Below are 20,704 nucleotides of genomic sequence, written 5' to 3' on the forward strand. Positions count from 1 at the left end.
TCATATTTATATCTATCATCATGAACTTTGTAAAATTCAGCTATTATCTTCTCACAATCACACGAAACATTATCTACCTTAGCTCTTTCGTATGCTAGAAAAGGCAGCAATTTTCTATGTTGCTCTTTACTTATTCCACATGAATGATGTAAATCAGTTAATTTCCCATATAGTCTTTTAGCAGAATTATAGTATATGTTTCTTTGTGCTAGCAAAATTTTGACTTCATTTGATAAAGTATCCCTATCACACATAATGTTCGTTATCTATAATTCTAAACAATCAACTTTACTTATTTTCATGTCTAATCGTTTTTTGGTCTCTAATAACTCCATGCACAACTTGTTGGCCTCATTGCTAGCAGACACAACCATTGAATCAAAATAAGTAACAGTCTCATCAAAAGATATTAGTTCAGAGTCATAAGCATGTTTAGGAATATTAAAAGATTCGAAAATATTACGTACCTATGTTGTCATTGGAGATTTGTCTGCTGCCTTGGATACGAAGCATCTACCTTTCACTTTGAATTCCGCTTCATCCGAGTCCTCCTCCATCTTCGCATACATTGCTCCATGTGTTGGATTCCTCATCTCTTCATCGTCTGATCCAGCTGACCAGATTTGATAGGTACCATCTTCCTCCTATTCACCCCTTGCGACCAGCGACAAATTCTTAGCTTTCGCTCGAACCTCCTCAATCTTTTCTGCGTAATAAGCCTCATCTTTTACTTTATTCTTCCTCTCATCCTTCTTTCAAAGCATACAATCATTCGCAAGATGATTGGCTCCATTGCAATAATGACAATGTACTCCAGCATCACCTTTCAGCTTCTTCTCATTCTTCCCCTCAAACACCTTCGAATCTTTCTTCTCAACCTTCTTCTTCTCCTCAACAACAGCTTTACTCACAGCACTTCCTTTCACCTCAACTAGCTTAGCCTTCGGATTGAACGGCTTTTTGAAAAACTTCTTAACACGATATTTCGAGTAAAATGCTATTGCCTCATCATCCGAATTCATGATGAATCCCTCTTCTTCCTCTGAATCACCTTTTTCAGCTTCTTTCTTAGTTATCTTGGACACAAGTGCCAATGGACCTCCCAAACTCAGCTTCGATTCCTCAGCCATTTCATTAACCTCACTTTCATGTGTCTTCAACTGATTGTACAGATCATCGAGAGATGATGTATCAAAACATTGTTGATTCTTCACCATCATACTCACGCTTCACCATTCTTTTCGAAGACCCATCACAAAGATAAGATTGAATTCCATTGAAGTCCTGGTGATTCCATAATGATTGCAATGGTAGATTAACTCGTTCAGACGATCATAGTACACTTCAATTGTTTCACCTTCTTTTTGTCTGAAATCTTTCAGCTCAACCAAGCATTGTTTGACTGCATTGATTTTCGTCTTCTCACTTCCTTGAAACTTTTCTTTCAGATTGTTCCAGATCTCCTTAGCAGTTGTACAACTCCTTACGTAATTGTACACAACTGGAGGTAAAGCTCCTCGTAATTCCCTCATACATCTCTTCTCCAGTTTCTTCAGACGATCAGTGTGATTTTCAACACCAGAACTTGCAGAAGATGATCCAATTGCTTGAACATTCGCCGGAGGATTGACATTTCCAGAAATACATGACCATAATTCTTCATCAAGACCATTCAGATAATCATACATACGATCAGCCCACTGATCATAGTATTCAGGGATTAGCATTGGAATTTTGGTCGATGATCCTAATAGATGAGAAAACGAGGTCATAGAATTGAGATTGAAGCTCGCCATTGTTGTACGGAAGATGATTTTGAGAATTTTGAAGAAAATTTGAAAATTTGAGAACAAACTATTTGAATCAAATCGGAATTACAAGAAGAACACTCGATTCAACAATTCAAATGCAGAATCGAATCACAAACTAAAATCTAGAGAAATTTTTCACTATCAAAAAGTGCAGAAACTTTTGAACCAAAAAGTTGATTCAAAAACTTTTTGAATATGTGAAAATCAGATCACAGATGTGATTCCTGCTCTGATACCAATTGATGAACCAATGAATCGAGTATAAAATGAATCAAAGTTAAAATTGAAGTAAGAATGTGAGATTGAACAACGGATGTAAATATGATCTTGTTTCAGCTCTATTGCGCTTTCGAATGTTTACAGAGTACAAAGACAGGTCTGTAAAAACTCTTATCTAACTCTAGTAAATGTCCTTATTTATAGGAAATAGAAAGCATACAAAAAATATACTAAGGCATAGACACTTAAGCTTCGTATAAAAGCGCCAGAGTAAAATAGATTACAGAACATACGAAGAGTACAAAACACACTTCGACTAATTACAACATATTTGACCCTTACAACGGCCAAGGAACAGATGTACACTTTTACATTGGACGTACACACCGGATTATACCAAAAAACTCACATCTTTTTTTCGTTTAAATTTTTTTTTAGGCCCCATCTTTTATCAAAAAAAAAAAAAAACCGAATATACCGTTGTTCTCGATTTTTCGTCCTCTTTCCATAGAGATCCATGTTGATATATAAAAAACGAACTTTTTTTTCGAAAAAAATCCACTTCATTTTGTTATTTTTTCAATATTTATGTTTATTTTATAAAAAAAACTAATTATACCAAAAATATTATTTTTTTGTACTCTATTAATAAACATCAACAACAATAAAAAAAACAATAAAAAAAAAACTCAAACAGTGTAGATTCACACTGTGAATCTAAACTGTAAATATTTCAATTTTTTAACATTCACAATGTGAAAAAGCTCGAACAGTTCAGATTCATATTGTAAACCAGACTTACTATTATGCACACTGTGAATCTGAGAAGGTTCACAAAAAAAAAATCTCGATCAGTGTAGACGCACACTGTGAATCTAAATTGTAAATATTTCAATTTTTAACATTCACAATGTGAAAAAGCTCCTATCAGTTCAGATTCATACTATGAATCTGACTTACTATTATGGACATTGTGAATCTGAGAAGGTTCGCAATGTGAATCTGAACAGGTTCACAATATGAATCTGAACAGGTTCACAATGTGAATCTGAACTGAAATATCAATTTTTTTTACATGAATATGAAACTATGTTTAAAAAGTAAAAAAAAACATGAATTTTGATATATTTATTAATTTTTTTCTATAAAAAAATAGACCTAAATATTTCAACAAAAAAAATGAAGTGAGTTTTTTTCGAAAAAAAAAATTCGTTTTTTATATATCATCATGAGTCTCTTTGGAAAGAGGACGAAAAATCGTGAACTACGGTATACTCGGTTTTTTTTCGATAAAAAACATGGTCTAAAAAAATTTTAAACGAAAAAAGGAAGTGAGTTTTGTTATAATCCGGTGAATGTGCGTCCATTGTAAAAAGTCTACAACCCTCCTTTTGCCGTTGATCGCTTTAAATTTCGACGTTTTGGATTGGTTCCTTAGTTCCTTAATTAATAATGGTTTTCTATTGAATTTTTTCCATATATATATATATATATATATATATATATATATTTATATTAGGATATTATCTTAATATATTAAGTATAAATGTTATATTTAAAGATAAATGATACTAATAATTATTTAAATTAGAGAAATATAGAAAAAATCGTTGCCTAGGAGCTAAAGAAAGGATGAGGACAAAAATGGAGCTGCTAAGGATCAATTTCGAAAAATTACAAAAAATCTAGAAAACGTGACGTGTTCTCCTAGAATTTGCAATGCATGTCTGTTAATGAATTTGATACAAACACTGTTACATGAGAGTACGCGCTATATTAATACCCTACTTATCACATAATATATATATATATATATATATATATATATATATATATATATATATATATATATATGGAAAAGTGAATATACATTACAGCCCTACCTAAGCTTAGGTGGGGCTGTCATTTATATTCCTTATCCCCATATATATATATATATATATATATATATATATATATATATATATATATATATATATATATATATATATATATATATATATATATGGAGGGAGAGAGAGAGAGAGAGAGAGAGAGATGAAGGATCATTTGAGAACCTATAGTTTCCCGAGAATCCGAGAACTAAACGTGGAGCGTTGGATAAAAAAAAAGGATGACCAAGATGCATTGTGGCATTTTTGTAAATACATAGACAAAATAAGACACGGGGGTATGATTTTAAAATGAATCAGGGGGTATGATTTTTGTAAATACATAGACAAAATAATTTCCCAGATTAAATCTCTCGCTCTCTCTCTCTCTCTCACACACACACATACGTCGTCTTCTTCACCAAATCACCCCTCTTCCTGGATCGACCTTAATGACCGATTTCCTCCATGATTTCCACCTCCTAACGCTGCTACCGTTGATCTGAAAACAAAATCCATTTCATCGATCCATTATATCATAAACCGATCTCCAATGAAGATCCCCAATGATTGATAGATTAAACTACATGATGGTTGCGTCCTTCTTCCTTCTCGGAGTTTCGTGCCCTAATAAATCAACCAGAGGTCCGATCGCTCCATACCTCCTGATTCAGAGGTTCAATCAGTGTCGGCGCTGTTCAAGTATTCGACCAATTTCTTCAACTGCGTTTCGATTTCAATGAGATCAGGTTTCGCTTCACTACTTAGACATTTTAGCAAATTATAGGTCTCGTTTTTCAGGTAAATTAACCTAATAACATAGAGTTCGATGTTTGAGATTGGAATCAGAGCTCCTTTTTGTTACAGGTTCCTAAACTAGATTATGAGTTCCGACTTTATGTTTAATGGTGCTTGCATTTGATTCTTATTAACATTGAACTTTCTAATTCAATTCGATTTGAATGTTAACAGTGTTTACCTTTTTTTATTGTTTTGTAGATCACTGCAGATGGTGAAATAATCAGGCCTTTGGGAAGTGGAGATACTGGAAGGTATATTGTTTGAATGTGTTCATTGACTTTTCCAATTTCTATCATAAATTTATAATCAATTTGTTTACAATTTTATAGAGTTAGGGTTTATAGAGTTAGGCTTTTTTTAGTGAAAATTACAAGTTTAGTTTGATTTCCATACAATGTTGGAATAAAAATCTAATTTGTATTGGAAATTAAAGTAGAGATTGCTGAAGGAATGGTCGGTTCATGAACCTGAATACCATAAGAACACTATTTCTGATCTTGTTGGGGAAAAGAAGAAAGCTGAACATGAGATTTTGACCCTCAAAACTGGGTTAAATACATGTAATGGTAAATAGGGTCAAGAGCTCTCTAGGTTCTTAGGAAATCTTCAAGTGTTGTTAAAAGATGAGTCTTTATTCACTTTGTTCAAGAGAAGTTTTGAGAAAAAAATCGAAAACTTAAAAGAAATAGAATGTGTTCTCAAAGACATAAAGGGTAGTTTTGATTTAGAACAGTTTCAAGAGCATCATTCAGTTGAGGTAATAATATCATCAGTTCTTACAATTTTAGTTATTTAGTTTCATGTTTTTTTTTCTCTTTTATCTATCTCATTTCTTATGATTTATAGGAAAGTTAGGATGCTGGATTTGACAATGATTGGAACATTGGGATTCTTGAAGAGTTCAATGCAGAAGATAGTGAGGGTATTATTATTGGTTCACATGTTGGAAACACTTTGGATAAGTTGAATGCTAGAAACCAAATTCTTGGAGACCAATTTGGTAGTTTCTCAATACTGATTGATGACATGATTGCATCTTTGTTGAAAAAGGTGGAGGTAATAAAGAATACTATGCCATTTGTGGTTAAAAAACAAAAGAATTACATGGTGAATTAGAGAAAGCTATATTAATATATGATAATGCCAAAGAAGAAAATGATGCATACCATGGAAGGGTATGTAAATTGGAGACAGAATTAGAAGCATCTGGAAACATGTGCAAAGAGATAAGCTCTAAATTAGTAGATTATCGGACAAAAGAGGATAACTGGAATGAAAGAGAAAGGGAGTTGTCTGCTCAAAGTACTTCCTCCATTAAAGATCATGGTAAGTTTTTTTTTCTTATTATAATCAAACATTCATTTCATTATAATTTCTATTGATTAAGGTCATACACTCAGGTAGTGTTTTGTTTTGCCCAATGGAATGAAATGGACAATTCCGGAAGGAATCATTTTGCTAATTTTCATTTCTCAGCCAGGGGTTGTTATTTTTTCAATCATGGAATGGCATGAAAATTTTTGAATAAAATCCATTTTTATGTATGTAATTTATGATGGCACAAATATTTATCTTACATCAATTCAATTACATTTATTTTTAAATAACCAAAAAGTGTTATTTTTATCATAAATTATTTGGGTTTTAATGTATTTTTATTATATTTATTGTTTCATTGGGTGTTTTTTCTTCACTCCATTGTGGAATGGAATGAGAATTTATAATATATACCCCATTTTCGTTTATGTAACTTTTAATGACACAAATATTTTTGAACTTTCATTTATTATTTTACTTAATTTTCAAGTTTCTTTATTTAAAAACAACTAAAAAGTATTATCCTTTATTATAAATTATTTGAGTTTTAATGAACTTTATTATCTTTAATTTTTTACTTGTAACTAAAAGTTCATCAACTATTTATAGAGTTAAAATTATTTGAGTTTTAATGAACTTTATTATCTTCAATGGGACTAGCCTTATACTTTTATTTATTAATTTACAAGGTACGATTATGTATTTACATGTGAAGTATATGTGATTCACATGTAAATCACATTTGATTCACATGTAAATCACATTTGATTCACATGTAATTCACATGTAAATCACATGTGATTCACATATGATTCATATGTGAATCGCATGTGATTTACATGTGATTTACATATGATGTCATATGTAAATGTGATTCATATGTGAATCGCATGTGATTCATATGTTAATCACATGAAAATCATATATGTATTTTTGTGAGTGTTTTTGCATCAATCATTTTTTTTTAATTTTCTTGTAGAAAAATAACTGTTGTTACATGCTTTTGTACACTGTTAGTAAAACCTTTGTACATGCTTTTGTGTCAAATGGTAATATATTGCTATTTCCCACTGTTTGATAACCTTGGTACCTAATATAAGCTCATTTTGACTTTTGTTGTTGCTGTAATATTGTTATTTGAAGCCTTATTCATATAAGTTGTTTGAAGGTTATTCTTGATATTCTGGAAATGCTAAAAAAGCCTAATGTCAATGCAATGCTTCATTAATTTGGATTCCAGGTGTGTAGTCTCAATTAATTTCAGACTTATTAGTTTTTTTTAATGATTTTTATGAACAAGTTTTATGTTCTCCTACAACTGCTTTATGAATTGTATTTGGATCCCCTCACATTAATTTGGATTCCAGGTGTGTAGTCTCAATTATTATCTTTTTTGTCGTATATAATATCCATTGTATTAATTTGGATGTGATTCATATATTTACATGTGAGTCACATGTAAATCACATGTGATTCACATATTAATCACATGTAAATCATATATGAATAATATATGATTCACATGTAAATCACAAGTGAATTACATATGAATTATGTATATATGTACACATTCATATGTTATTCACATTAAAATCACATGTAATTCACATACTAATCACATTTGATTCACATGTAAATCATATGTGATTCACCTGTAAATCATATGTGAATCACATGTGATTCATATGTGAATCACATGTGATTTACATGTGATTTACATATGATATATATGTAAAAGTGATTCATATGTGAATCGCATGTGATTCATACGTGAATCGCATGTGATTCATATGTTAATCACATGAAAATCACATATGTATTTTTATGAGTGTTTTTGCATCTATCATTTTTTTTAAATTTTCTTATAGATTTTGAAGAAATTGTGGTGAATATTGAAGATGTGAAATATGATAAATTGAAGAAAATAAGGAAATATTGACACCAAGACATGAAAACGCTTTGAAATTTGTAGCATTTTTTATTTTTTATATTTCATTTTGTATCGAATAAAATACTTGTACTATTATGTTTATAGATTAATTAATAAAAATGAGATTTTTTGTGATTTACTTACGAATATTACAGTATAAGAAATATACATATATGCACCTAAAATTTACTTTGAAAAAATTGCAGTTTTTTTTCAATGCAATTTTTTTTTAAAAAAATGTAACTTTCTTTAAAAAACTTGCAGTTTCTTTGGAAAAATTATAGTTTTTTGAAAAAATTGCAGTTTTTTTATTTAAAAATGCTGTTTTTTAAAAAAATTGCAGTTTTCTTTAAAAAAATTACAGTTATTTTTGAAAAAAAATGTTGTTTTTTTTAAATTGCAGTTTTTTTTAAAAAAAAATTATTTTTCAATTTTTTTCAAAAATTCATGTTTTCTATAAAAAATTAAAAAATCTGCATTTAAAAAAAAACGAAAAATGCTATTTTTAAAAATATCTGAAAATTTGATTTATGATGTGAATTTTTAGACATTTATATTAATATATTAAATAACACAAAAAAAATAAACATTAAATGAGATTGATAAGATGACGATCATGTCCTTAATGAATTACTTTTGATTCAACGCTCCACTTTTAGTTCTCGGGTTTTTGGAAAACTATGAGTTCTCAGCCAATCTCACCCCTATATATATATATATATATATATATATATATATATATATATATATATATATATATATATATATATATATATATATATTGTTTTATTTACCATAATTCGGTGTGCAACCAAGGGTAAACTTGTGCAAAAGTTAGAAGTCGCTCTTAACGTCTAGAAACCCTTTTCGATCGATTTCAAAGATGCAGTAGTACTTTGGAGTGAGGATTTGAAGAATCGGAAGCTATGAGCATTAAGATTTCACTTTAGTTTGTTTGATGATTGTGTTTAACAATTCATTTGCTATGTTTTCTATTTTTATCTCCTGATAATAGGGTAAAACCTTTTTGCTTTTAATAGGATAGATGTAACCTTAAAGTTTTGATGTGATTTCCTTGATCCGGATTTTAGTTTTGTTTAAATTTATCATGATTATTTTGTTAAAGATCCATATGTGTTTTAGTTGATATATTTATTACCTATAGATGAGTTAGTAGAGTCGAGAGAACTAATACGACTTTGTTGGCTTGAATCATAGTTATTAATAAAAATTGACAATTATGACTAGAGATTGACTAAATCCAACGGTTAGGTTAATAAAGTAATAAACTTTATTGAGTATGCTTGCATTAGACAACCAATATATGTACCAGAGTGATTACCATCACCGTTGGGATCAATTGCTCAATAAACTATCACATGATACCAACTTAATAATAATTGTTTGTATAAGTAACTGCATGACCATTGTGTCCTAATAATTATAATTTTAGTTAATCAGACCAAAATAAATGACTAATTTGAAACCGGCAAATAATTATCAGTATACATTACACTCTATTGAAATCGACCATCTTTGAAAGACGAAGTCGTATCTATGTGAAAGCATCTTCATCTATCTTATCTCTAAATCTAATCTCTAGTTTTGTTTTCATTTCTAGTTTTATATACATTTAATTGAATTTAAATAAATTCATGTTTTTACATTATTTTCATAATTTAATTAGCAATAAAATTTTATGATTTGAATCATTCTGATTTTCCTTGTAATCGACATCTGGTCTTACCACAACTTTACTATTATACGATTAAGTATTTATCTAATATGTATGACAGTTCGTTTACGATATAACCATTCTAAAATTTAAAACTGTGATTATTAATTATATATAATTTAACACACATAAATGATATTTACCATAACACATTACTTTTAAATATTTATCATTATGATTAAATCCTTTTAAATATTCTTGTTGGGCAAGACAAATGCTAGCAAGTGGTGCGCCCCCTCTCGATTTTAATTATGAAACCATAAGCTTTAAATTTTTGTTTCTTAAAAAAATCATAAATTATACATTTGGCTTTTTATTTTACTTAAAATCACAAATTTAGATTAAATTTTATTTTTTTTAATGTTAATCGTTATGTTTTCGTTTCATTATGGTCCATGAGTTTTATTCAAAGTTGCTAATTCAGTCTAAAATATAATGTCATGAAATATAGGTTAGATACCATATCACAACAAAATACATTACAAAACTTAAGGAAACCATTTGATAATTTGACACTTTAGACTAAATTTACAACTTTAGATATAGCATGAGAACTAGTTTGTAAGTTGTCCTAAAAATTATCGCTCATATGTGAATCGGAGATAAATCGTTTTTTTGGGCGTGTTTGACAAAAATAGTTGGTAGCGGGTAGTTTTTGTTAAACGCTACGTGAAGTAGTTTTTAGATTTGAAGCGTTTTGTTTAAACTAAACAGTAGAAGCTTACAGTGCCAAGCAAGACTTTTTGTTTAAATGAAGCGTTTTGTCAAATGCTAGAAACTAGAAGCTCTCATTCTCTCCTAAACGCTCTGTGCCGAACACGACCTTTGTGGTTTGGGACGATCTTTAACTTTCGTCAATATTTAATTCTTTCATTCGAACTATTTCTATGGTTTTTTTGTGTGATTTTCTCCACTCATAAAAAGCAATGATAATTGTAACACCCCATTTTTCACCTTAGAGTATAATCGACCAATCACGTAAATAGACGTCCTTAATAGAAGGCCATTTACGAAAGATAGTCTTGAAGAAAGTCGTAGTAATCACAAAACCGAGAGCATACGTAGAGAGAACATCAGATCTGACTTCATAAGAGGAAGTTATTATTTTTAGAAGTTTCAGCGTTGCAGTGTATGACATAGAAACCGAAGTAGAAATTGGTTGATTGTTAGGAAAAACAATCTAAACGAGAGTTGAAGATCTCGTCCATACCTATATGTCAATATCAAGACAGTCGAGAACGAATATCGTATGAGAGAGTTATGATTTTTGCACAGACTTTAATAGTGTAAGCCTGTAAAAATATAACTGTGAAAAAAAATCAAAATTAGCCGACGGAGTCAACGAAAGTTGTAGATCTCGTTGATAGCTATGCGTGTATATAAAACTCGTAGAAATCAGAGCACATATGGAGAAGTTATCAAATTTTTAAGAAAAATAGATATTCTGGCACGCAGCCGCGCGCCCTAACTACTTGCGCGACACGCACTGACACTCCATCCATGGCACCACGCAAAGAACGACACGTCATCGCCTTCCGACCAGATGCGCGGTGCGCACCTGATCTGTGCGCGACACGCCCCCTAATTTAGCCTATAAATACCTTTGATTTCAACTTATTCTATCATCTATTCACTCCAGAATCCTCTGGAATTCCTTTTACCCCCTAGTCTCGATACTTTCTAGTTTCCGGTTACATTAGCGAAGCCCTGTAGTGTTTGATAGCCAGTGACTAGATGCTCCCGGATCAGAGTTTTGCCCGTATAATTCGCGGTTTCATGAGAAACTCCATGTAAGTTAGGCTATACTTACTATGCTTTAAGTGTAGCTTATATTATCATTCATTATCGTTGTTATGAATTTTTAAATAAGATTTATTAGTAATTTCAGTTATAATGCTGATTGATCTAGTTACGGGAGATGTGTCTAGAATGGCCACGTTTGCTTAGTTGTTGGATTTCAGAAAGGCTATACGCCAAAATGATCCTGCCTCACGACTGTCCGGCCTGACTGATCCTTATTTGATAGAACTCTCAGTATTCATTGGGATTAGTGATGGATCTGACTTTCACTACCAGATTTTCATAGGAACTGATAAGCTATAATATTCTAGGTTAATATCTATTAAACACGTTGTCCACAGGGATATATATCAATCGTCTGAGAAATTACCCTAGTGACTTCATCTCATTATATTATGTATTCCAATATATCCATGTATGCTAAGATATAGGAACCAATAAAGTAGATCCCATAGTGTAGTTTCTATGTGCCAGTAAATCCAAATGTGTAGTATGAACATGCGTGTTTGTTGGTATGCTTAAAAGTTAGTGAGGGTTGATGGTGGAGCGAACAAAGTACGGGAGCCTGTAGACCCGCGTCTGTGTAGTTACGGTTGATGGTGGAACGAACAATGTACGGGAGCCTACATAATCACATATGTGTAGTTAGGGTTAATGGTGGAACGACCAAAGAACAAGAGCATGTAGACCCGCATAGATTTAGTTCAATGGTAGAACGATAAAAGTACGAGAGCCATTGTTTGGATTCATGTATGTGTATTATGGTATATGGTATTTTCGGGATCTCACTAAGCCTAGTGCTTACCCACTTGTTACAAATGTTTTTCAGGCACTCCACTAGTTCGTGAGACGGGAAAGGTTCGACTATACACACACGCATTCACAACATGTTTCCGATAAATGTAATTATACTATAATATATTAATAAATAAAAAATGAAAATGTTGGGTTGAAAATCAGGACATTACAAGTTGGTATCAGAGCCCTGGTTTGAGCGAATTGGAAGAACACTCGTGTGATTCCAGACTCAAATTGAGGATTTGAATATCTTAATAAACATTTTCGTAGAATGAATAACACACAAAGAATGTGATGCGTACAGTCAGCCAAAGCTCAAAAAGGAAAGTGATTCCCAAAATATCCATATTTGTTATTTTTGCTGATATGTGAAATGTTAGAAATGCATGCTTGTATGTAAAGTTAGGGATATTTTTAGGAATTCTTAAATAGAATTGCCTGATAAATTAGATGCCTTACAGACTAGGGAATTACTTGTTATCTGCTACATAAAACCTATATTGATATTAATTAGTTATTTGAAAAATATGTTAGGTTGCATACTCCCAGAATTAAAACGTTTTAGATTGCTTGATTTGGCTCTATTGCGCAACTCTTGTCTTAGTCCATCCATTGTAGTGTCGAATCTTTCAGTAGATAGACTGTTTCTATTTAATAGCATGCAATTGTATTTGTCCAATAATTAGTTAATATTGGTAGAAGTTCTTCCTTAACTAATATTAGGGGAAATGCAAAGGAATCAGAGAATGATAGCCTAGGAAGTTTAATGTATAATTGATAGGGCATAGATTCGTAAGGTAGAGCATCGGTAAAGATGAAAAGTTTTAGTAGAGTTTACGAAAACCTATTGTATGTGCTCATGGGACACACACATATATGTTTAAGCGGTCATTATGTGTAGCATTGGAAGTGACTTGGAAACTATGACACAATTTTTGGGACAAGTATGAGTAGGTGTGAAAGGTAGTAGAGGCTTATACTACCCGAAGCACATGACTCACACTTAGATCAAGAAGAATGATATGTATTTTATGTAATAAGTAATAAACCTAGTAATCTAGACTAACTAATACGCAATAGGCAGTGTACCTAATCAAATAGTAGGATAGGTCAGGTAAGCATGGTATCGAACACATGGAATGGAAATATCAGCTAAAATACTACTAGATGTTACCTAATTTAAACAAGTAATAAAAGAATGGGTTTTTTTAGTTTTGCAAGTCTAGAAACTTAAAACTGTTATCAACAAAAGCAATTAAAAGCAATTCAAATTAAGTATTAAGACAAGATATTAAAGAGACTTCCGTTTAGATTCTATTCACACTACTGCTATGGTTAATTTCTTGGATAAGTGTTATGGATTAAGTTGTTTGTTGCTTACCAATTCCTAAGTTGACTAAACTTTATGATCAAAAGAATAATCCTTTAGTAAAACTAATTCATCTATGCATTAATCATGTGAACAAACAAATAAGATTACTAGTATTAAATTCGAGTTATTCCAGACTTGAACTAATGATTGGTATTAATGGCTAATAACATCAGTTCGATACATGAATGATCATCACATATTAGCTTCCACATTAATTTACCTATTCTTCTATGTAACCCTAGGTTTATGATCAAAACACTAGTCTTATAACTTTGATGGTCACAAATTCATAAGATTCAAGTTTACCAAATAAGAATGATCATCCAATTTAGAGAAACTGAACAATAAACAGAAGAAGTAGTTATCATTAACATAAAAGGATATTTAACAAGCTATCATAATAAATAGGAAACTAGCAACAATCCAAAATCCAATAAATCAACACATAAGCATAATGATCATCTACTATAAACAAAAGTTAGGGTTTTTTGCCCATGATTTCTGGAAACAAACACTTAAAAATGAAGTTCACAATGAATATCATAAGTAAGAACAAAGTAAATAAGTTTTAGAAGTATTATTGCCTCAAATCTCTACAAAAGCTAATCTTCAATCGACATTTGAGCTCCTTCTGTCTTCCTATATGTTTTGACATCCAGAAGTCGAAAACAACCTCAAGCATTAGTTAGGGTTGAGAGAAGAATCAACATATTTATAAATCCTGAATCTGACACACCACATCGTGGTCTACCACCACCACGACATGGTATTCATTAAAAGCACGTAATCGCCAAGTCACTATTTGATCAGTCATTCTCCATTCACCACACCGTGTTGGAGATCACCATGTCGTGGTCTTCCAACTTTAAGACTTTTTTTTACTTTGATCAAATTTTCCCGCTTCCAGCTCCATAATAGTTTCCTTCTGATCCCGAGCATGTCTTTGCTGCTATAAAACAAATTTTAGTCAAATTAAGTACCTTTTGTTCTACAATGAGCATAAATGTAGCAAAACGTATTGAAATAATACATGAAATATATAACTAAATATGCACATATCGAAGAATCACAAAGTTGCTAAGGCACTGGTAGTTAGAAAGATAGTGATGCTAACACTATGAATTCATTTCATTTCCATCATTACCTATTGTATGGTAATGTCTAGAAGAGCGACTCTAAGTTCAGTCCCAAGCGGCCATAGAAGATCAAGTACGATTTACGTAAGTAAGTTAGGTTCTAAGAACCTTCTCCGACATAGTGCCAACTTTAGTCGTGAGATTTAATAAAAAAGTAATCAAGATAATCGATATAAGAGTTGCAGCCTTCGCTAGGACGTAGCAACTAGACTCTAGAGTTGCTACCTACTGTGGTGCGGTTGTATGTCGACCCCTATAACCCAAGGAGAGAAAGATGGAGTGAATTCAGGATCCGTCATTGTTGTTAGTAGTTCAACTATGTTAGAATATACCCCTTATACTATTTAGTTATAGATATGCGTTAGTGCGTTTCAAGACAACATTGTGCTTGTCACGACCTTATCATGTTTTGGTCGTGCCTTCCAAGAAGACCCATTTCGGTAAGCACAGTTAGTAGTACTTCGAAGAGAATGTCGAAGGTTATTGGATATGAAAAACATGAGTTTCTTCAAAGTCAAAAGGAGCTGCAAATCACGTAGGAAAGGTCAGCTTAGACTTTGGCTAGTTACGAGCAGCAGCAAATGATGGGTCGAACCCAAGTGGGGGAGAACCAACCCTTAAGGAGAAAGTGCGAAAAGTAGTTCGAATTTCGATTTCAACATCAAGGTCCAGGAGAGTAGCAGTACGAGTAGGGGGATATAGTTAGTTTCGTTTTCGAGTAACAGAAGAAGAAAATCTTTTGTTAGATTACCTATAGGTTACAAGTTTCTTGCTTCTAGAAGAAACGTTAGTCTTTCATTCCAAACGTTTAGGATTTAGGAAATTGCCAAATTCTCAGGTGTGGCTCAGATAGCCAAGAGATCCATATAGGTTCGTGCCTTCGAGGATATAGGATTTATCCTCGCAATAGAGGATTAGTTAAAAATTCAGTAGATCGTATAAAATGCCATTGAGCGCGTCGAATACTCAAGACATACACCATACTTAGGAATTTGATTTCAACCATAAAATATTTAGTTAACCCAAGCCAAAGGTTTTTAGTAGTAGGATCAATGTCAAGGGATAAAGTATTTTCATAAGTATGATTAGAGACCCATAGGAGGAGACCATTTGAGGATATAGTTATACTTTAGTGTAACTTTAGGTATCAGGATAGACTATGTTTTTTATTTAGTGATCCCTTTAGTCGATAAGCTTAATAATTAATTGAGAACTAGGATTGAATCTCAACATTCATAGGTCGACATAAGGTGTTATTTAGACTTTGGCATCCATATAGTGTAGGTCAAGGACCTCTAAATTAGTTGTAGCCTCAAAACATAAAAAACAAAGCTCGATAGTGATAAGCAGATATCAATGAAGGATGATGAAAAGAGCGATCTAGAATCGAAATCCCAGTAGTTGGATAAGCATCATAACGTATTATGAATGAAATACTCGAGAATTAGTTGTATTGTAGGAAAGTGTGTCCAAGGTTATTAACTATTGGTAATATTTCTAATAATAACAGGTTTTTCTTGGGTTGCCCTCAAGAATAAAATTAATTAGAATTAATAAAGGAGGAATTAGTTTATATATTATTATGGTTTAATAATTAATTAGAAACTAATTCTAAAACAATTTGGGAATTAATTAACAGTTTAATTAATAGAAGGGTTGAATATCAATTAATGAATAGTTGATTAACCAGGATTATTCCAGAATCCTAAAAAGAAGGCTCGCGGATGAAAATCCCCTTAGGATAATCGGAATTTCAGTCTTAGGGTTATCCATCCGACATGGTCTTGAGGATAAAACCCTTGAAGGTATCCAAGGCTATAAATAGGGCCTTAGAGATTCATTCTTCCTTACTCATTCTTTGGCTTGAAGTTTCGCCTCTTATTTCTCCTTCATTGCGCACAAACTCTCCTTATAGTTTGCTGATGGGTTTTGAGCATTCTAACACTCCTAAGGTGTGCATGCAACCCTAAATACCTTGGATCTATGTTTTCTCTATTATACATGCAAAATTGAAGTTTCCAAAGTATTACCCTAACTAGCATATGATCATGTGTATTTCCATAACAAAAACTAGATAGAATACATACCTTTTCTTGTAGTTGATTACTTGAGCTTTAAGAGCCTAGCACCAATAATGTGAATGCCTCAAGTGGAATCATAAATCACCATCAACAAGTTGGAAGACATGAGAGAGAGAGAGAGAGTTGCTTCACAAAATCGGCCAAGCTTCTTACACACATACTAGTGCCAATTTTATGAGCCAATGACTACTTTATATAGTATGCATGATTAGGGTAAACCCTAATACCCATGACTTTCCACATTACTTAGGATCCATGGGTTAAAAGATCCATGGACTATCCATGGACTTCCATGTAGGCTTAGCCCATCCTAAATAACATTAGCCCATACTATATGAGTCCTTATTTAACTAGTCTCTTTTGATCACTAAATTAATTCCAAATTAATTCTTGATCAATACTAATTAAATAATATGATTTCATATTAATATATTAGAACTTATAATATATTAATAAATCATAAATATCCTTTTCTCATAAGTCTATCCATACAAATTGTCCCGGTGAAGTGTAACCCAAATGGACCATGCCGGGTCGGGTCAAGTACATACCAATTATAGTTTTGGACTTAGACACTAATTTAACAGTCTCCCACTTGGATAAGTCTAATAACTATTATTGCATGCACGACTTCACAACCCGACTAACAATCGTAGCTCTTAAAGCTGTTGTCGAACTTTGAACAAATCAATGACGTGTCCATTAGATAATGGATCATATATTCCTCCATTCTACAAGATATCATATTGACTTAGACATAGATTATATTCATTCTCTCTGTCCATATGTTGTTTCCCAATTTCCGATTTATGATGACCGACTAAATGAACAAACCAAATCAGTCCAGGCTTGCCCAAGCACTTAGGGGTGTCATCACTAAATCATCGAGGGGCCCACATATATCGCTTTTATCCCTCCAAGGGTAAAAGGAATGGATAAACTTCGACTCATATGCTTGTACTAACTACTTGTTAAATCATACACAAAGGCACGTTTTATAACATCAAGTTACTGATGCGTTTTCGTACAATCAATGTACAACCAACTCATAGTCAACAATTCATATCTATAGGTTTGAAGAATATAAGATATTATCGTCTCATGATCACTCGTGATAAAATCCATGAAATGATTCAAATGAGCGTGGGTTTAATCCAATACTCGAATCTTACTCCAGGAGCACTCATGAATGTTGCAACAACTTTTGCTATGTCTAAACACCTTAGACATCTACAAGACCAATTCATGACAGTCTTGATTCATACCTACTTCCAAAGTATGATTGACTGTGAAGAGTTTGAATAAACTTAGTTATCCAGGAAGTCAAAACATGCAAAGTGAAACACAAGAATAATACTAATCCTATATGGCCCCAAAACTTTTGAGAGTAAATAAAACACCTTTTATTTAATCACCATATTGATTACTCATTATTCATTGTATAATGTTTCCAATAATCAACTTTATACTTGAATTAAAACAATAGTTATGCCATGCTCCAAGCATGCACACTATATTTCTCTATGGTCCTTTCTTTATGGAATAGATCAATTGAAAATATTTCAATGATGCTAATTTCACAACTCCAAATCCTTATGATAAATGTAAGAATACCAAATTCTTACCATTTTCGGAAATCTGTTAGATTCTAAACTTATATGCATTGATCCTCTTGTAATGACTATGCACAAAAGTCACAAAGACTTGGCAACAGACATTACAAAGTATTCCAATGGAGAGCATTTCCATGGAAACGAAGTCTCATATTCAAAGTACATTCCTTTGAACATCCTTCTTGCATTAAGTTTTTCTAATCTTACCCAGATTGAATGAATAACTTCCACCTATGGAAACATTTCCATACTTCCATTTTGACTATCACTTCTGACCAAGAGTTTTCTCTTTTCAGAATATGTCAATATGGTCCTTTCCAAAATTTACATTATACTTCCAACTGTCCATGAGCAACCAATCTTTGGTAAACCTCAGATTGTTCTCAACAATTGCTTAATCATTTTAGTCATATTCAGTTATGGTCCTTTTCCCTCTTAATGCCCTAGGCATTTGGAAAATTCAAAACACATGGAAATATTATAGCATATATAATCGATACTATACCCGAAGCATATGTGATACGATTCATAATGTCTCACATAAAGACATGATACTAGACCAAGCTTTATAATTTTTCTATTTTCTATGTTCTCACAATTCGGACTATGAAGAGGGATGCCGTAATCATAATCGAATTTTAGAACGCAAATAATGTTCCCATATATAGAATTTCCTTATGTTGAACCATTCCAACATAACATTCATATATATACTTGACTAAATTTGATTAAAATCTCAATCTAAGCTCTTAGAATTGGAATGAAGTATAATTTCCTCTCCCTTAATTATAGCAAAACAACTTTTCAAACCCTACAGCTTTGCAAATTCGAAACTTTTGTTTTCTATAATTAATATTGCTAACACTTAACAAAATAATCATGCTCCCACTAACATGATAATTATTAGCATAACACTTATGCTCCCACTAGCTTTGACATGTACCCAGAAATCATCTGGATTTCTAGAAATCAATATTGTATTGACTTTATTACCAAAGTTCAGACTTCTGTCACGAGATGCTTTGATAAAACTTGATCAAAATCATACACATTTCTGTAGATAGCTCACCTGTATGTCTAAACAATTATGAAGAGGGATGCCGTAATCATAATGTTTAGACATTTTTGCCATTTCTCACAAGTCCATGTTAGTGTGCTGGTTAACCACACACGCTCCACTAACGACTTTGAGAATGCAAATATTACAACTGCTATCTACTTAAAATCTACTTAGTGAAAGCGTTTCCTCACCATCATTTTCATGAATCGGAGAGAAACCTTATGACACTTAGATTTTTATGGTGTATGTGTTCCTATCCATGTAAATTTGTCATAACCATAATCACAAGAAAAAGTTAGTGACAAATCCAAACTCATATGGACTGAACTTGTTTAATCTTAATTTCTTGCCTCCTGGCAGCTCAAGGGCCTACCATTACTTCCAGGTTGTTATGCAAACAATTGAGAACTCATAGATATCACAAGCATAGCCAACTTTTAACTGGAATAGACACAAAACTAAGAATATGTCAACACGATAGGTTACAAACCTCAAGTCGTGGGCTAGTGATTAACAATACTGTTGATTAGTTCTTAAAACTATCTCAAAATCTTTTAAGACTCCCATTGACCTCTTGACATATAAGATTTTCTTTGTCAAGAACCATAAAACAATTATTCAAGAGTTAGTGCGGATTCTTACCAAGTTAAACACTTCACACAATTGGTCTTAGTTGGTCTTTGTTTTATCCAAAACATCACAACTTACCAATTTCAAATGTACCAGAGTAAAATCATTTTACTCTACATTTGACAAGTGTTATAAACCTTCTTTAAGATATGTCACTCAAGTTACAATCTTGGAGTATGACTCTAAGAATTGTTTTGGAACGAAGTATGATTGATCTTTGATTTAATCATTTCAACAATTCACGATTCCTCTTCTTAGCCATACACATGCACTAAGATGTACTTAGAGGATCAATTGTTATATGGTTTCATAATCACTAAGATAATCATAAACCAAGATACTAAAGTACTCTCCCATCTCTTCAGATTTGAGAAATTTTTATCTTTCTGCCTAATTTGATTCTTCTCATTCGTTCTGCCTTGCATTGAAACTTTTCCAATGTTTCAGAATTACACTTAAACTTTTAAGGATAACCATATTTACTAAACTTTAGTAAATCATAACGAATAATCTTGTCATTCCTTGTGGTG

This window comes from Lactuca virosa, chromosome 6, assembly GCF_052849685.1.
Source record: "Lactuca virosa cultivar CGN04683 chromosome 6, Lactuca_virosa_CGN04683_v6, whole genome shotgun sequence".
Lineage (NCBI taxonomy): Eukaryota > Viridiplantae > Streptophyta > Magnoliopsida > Asterales > Asteraceae > Lactuca > Lactuca virosa.